Source organism: Artemia franciscana, unplaced genomic scaffold (assembly GCF_032884065.1).
Source record: "Artemia franciscana unplaced genomic scaffold, ASM3288406v1 Scaffold_449, whole genome shotgun sequence".
Taxonomy (NCBI): domain Eukaryota; kingdom Metazoa; phylum Arthropoda; class Branchiopoda; order Anostraca; family Artemiidae; genus Artemia; species Artemia franciscana.
The window spans coordinates 358723-361754 of NW_027064967.1; positions in this window are offsets into that span (position 1 = coordinate 358723).

Here is a 3032-nt window from a genome sequence, read left to right on the forward strand (position 1 = left end):
CTTATGATTCTGCTGTAAGCAGTAATGTTTTTGAAAATCATAGCCACAAAATACTATTTGAAGAATCCGCCAATTTTAGCAATGATCTAGGCACAAAGCAAGTAGTTCGAGAAGCAATTGAAATCAGACTTAAGAGTACTAATAATATTTCCTTAAGTAGGGATTTAGAAGAATATTCACTGAATACTCTACACACAAATTGAATTAAAAATGACCTTACGAAATGTTAAAAAAAAACAATATATATTAACACAGAACCTGTCACCAATAGACCTATAAGATCAGCAGCGAAAAAAGCTAGGCTGGCATTAAAAACGTGTTTTTAAATCATTTTCTTTCATTTCAATGAATTGCCTCGTTTCCTAAGAATCTTTTTACTAGTCCTGGTTGAACTTTACTGAGGTAAGGATGCTGGGACTGTTTTGAAAAATTTTTCATTTTAGTTTTATTGATTTTATCCTCTTGTAAGTTGTTTTTTCTTATTTGTATTACTGAGGATGGCCCATGGACATAGAGCCGAAATATTCATTCTAATTTGTTTCCCACTGTCTTAAAAAATTTCCTATTGTTGTGTTGCGAGAGCAGCACTTTGGTTTTGTCCCATATTTTTTTTCTTATGCCGCCAGTCTCAGCTTATTCCTGCAAACTGGTAAGGGTCTAACCTGTGCGGTTTTTATGGAAAGTATGGCCCTCAGGCCGGATTGATGAATATGACATTACATTTTGGAGAGCTCCGCAGAACTCTTATCTGGGGCCAAAAAGAATGGTTTTTGCTTGTCCACGAGCCAGAGCCTATGGTGTGCGAAGTGAAGTGGAGTTAGATCTTAAGCTGTGTAGCAAAGCTTTCGTTTCATCAAACCATGTTTCTGCTTTCGATTGGAAAGCTCTGTTCTAGCAGGCAAGCAGGCAGGCACCACTCTCAAATTGAAGATGGACTAAAATCTATAGGTGTTAAATATAAGCGGCAGTTACCCAGCCCCACAGCCAATATATCTTCTTTGAGTGATAAATAGAAAAATTTACAGAAGCAAAAAATATGGCATTTTCCCACGGGGTTGAAAGTGCTGCCATCTATTGTTTCTACCCATTTCTGTTCATAATTTCAGCTGAGTTTATCATTCAGTTTTTCAAACTTGGGACTGCGGTAGAGAAATGGTATCAGATATGCCTAATATTCTTAAAAGTTCTCTCATTGCTAAAGAAATTGGAGCTTGTCCTTGCCCCTTTCTAAGTGGTGACGTTAGAAAGTTGGCCTACGAAAAAAAAAATCCACTTTTGAACTAAGACAGAAGGATTTTTTTTCGAAGGCAATCGATAGCTCTTTATGAGCTGATCAAAGTATATGACATCTATTTATGTGCACAAAAATTCCTTCATGAGGTATACCAGTTTGAAATTTTCAAGGGGTCGACAGCTTCAGTAGTAAGGTACACACTGAAACGAAATATAGGCCGATACAAATTGTGAGACATATAGAGGACTTGGTAAGCAACAGTTGGCTGTTAGGTAATGATCACCTTCGGCAATGAGGGGTTAGCAACTTTTGCTAGTTGGTTTACCTATTATATGTTTCCTGTGTTTGATGGTTAAACCAATTTGATTCCAGTGGTAAGACATGTAGGGGACTTGTAAGTAATAATAGGCTATTGGGCTATAATCATCTTCAGCGATGAGCAGTTTGCAACTTTTGCTAGTTCGTGTACCCATTATTTGTTTCCATTGAACTTGATGTCTATCACGGGAGAGGGACTTGTAAGTAAGAATTTGTTCCTTTTGGGCTAGAAATTTGTGCAAATTGGTGCACATTGTATTCGATCTCTTTAAATCTTACAAAATTGAGTGATTACGCAACGGGTAATAACGATAACGTAAAACAATGAGGTAGTTTCGTAATAAGTAGTGTAACCTATGGTATTTTAATCCCTGAAAAGTTATGGATAGCTTTATAATACAAACTGGATTATATAAGATTTTTTTCAAGTTTTCATCCGTCACGATATCTACGACTGAAAAGGATAAAGTTCAACTGGCTGCAAAGTTAATTTAGTTCCTGCTTTCGTTATTATTTTGTTGTTGTATCTTCAACGCTGAGGAATAGCCTTTGGTCATGTGATAACTGATTGCGTTCTTGTTTGAACATACCGTTTTAAAAACTTCGATATGCTGACAATTTCATCATTGAACCGACAGTGAAGAAACAAGCACAAACGAGAATGTAAAACAATGAGATTGTTTCGTGATAATTAATAGAATGTCATCTATGGTGTTTTGATCGTGAAAAGTTAGGGATAGCTTTATAATAACAACTAGATTATAGAAGATATTGTTCCGACTTTTTGTCTGTCACGATGTCTACGATTGAAAAGGATAAAGTTCAACTGGCTGCAAAGTCAATTTAGTCCCTTCTTTCGATACTATTTTGTTGTTGCTTTTTCAACGCTGAGGAATAGCTTTTGATCATGTGATTACTGATTGATAGCGAAGAAACAAAACCAAAGTGTGGGTCTCGCAACAGTTTAGTCGGCAAAGCCGGACAAAGGTTGCCACAACACTTCAAGTTGCCCAGGCAACGTAGGTCTAGTTCTTCTTGTTTTTTTTTTGTTTTTTTTATCAAACACGAACATTTATCTATTACAAATCAGACCACGTTATTTTTTTAAAATCACTGTTTTCATGGATAGAGTTCCTGGTAAATTCACTGTTCTCTCCCGATCAGTTCTGTGAATTTTTTCCCTACTGTTTCAACTTTGTATTTTTTTAAAATACCAGAATATAATTAAATATAATTAAACTCACCGTATTGTTACAGGCCGGTTTACATGGGTGACAATGATCTAAACAGGACGAGCACGCAACAGCTGCAATATAAATGTAGAAGTTAGTGAAAATTTTAGACCCCGTTATAAAGAGGATATTGCACTGAAATATCATATACACAAAAATATGCTAAAACATTTCTAAAAAAAAATCTAGATACTGTGATACAGCGGTATATCTGATCTCGCAAAAATGTAAATTAAGCAAATAAAAAA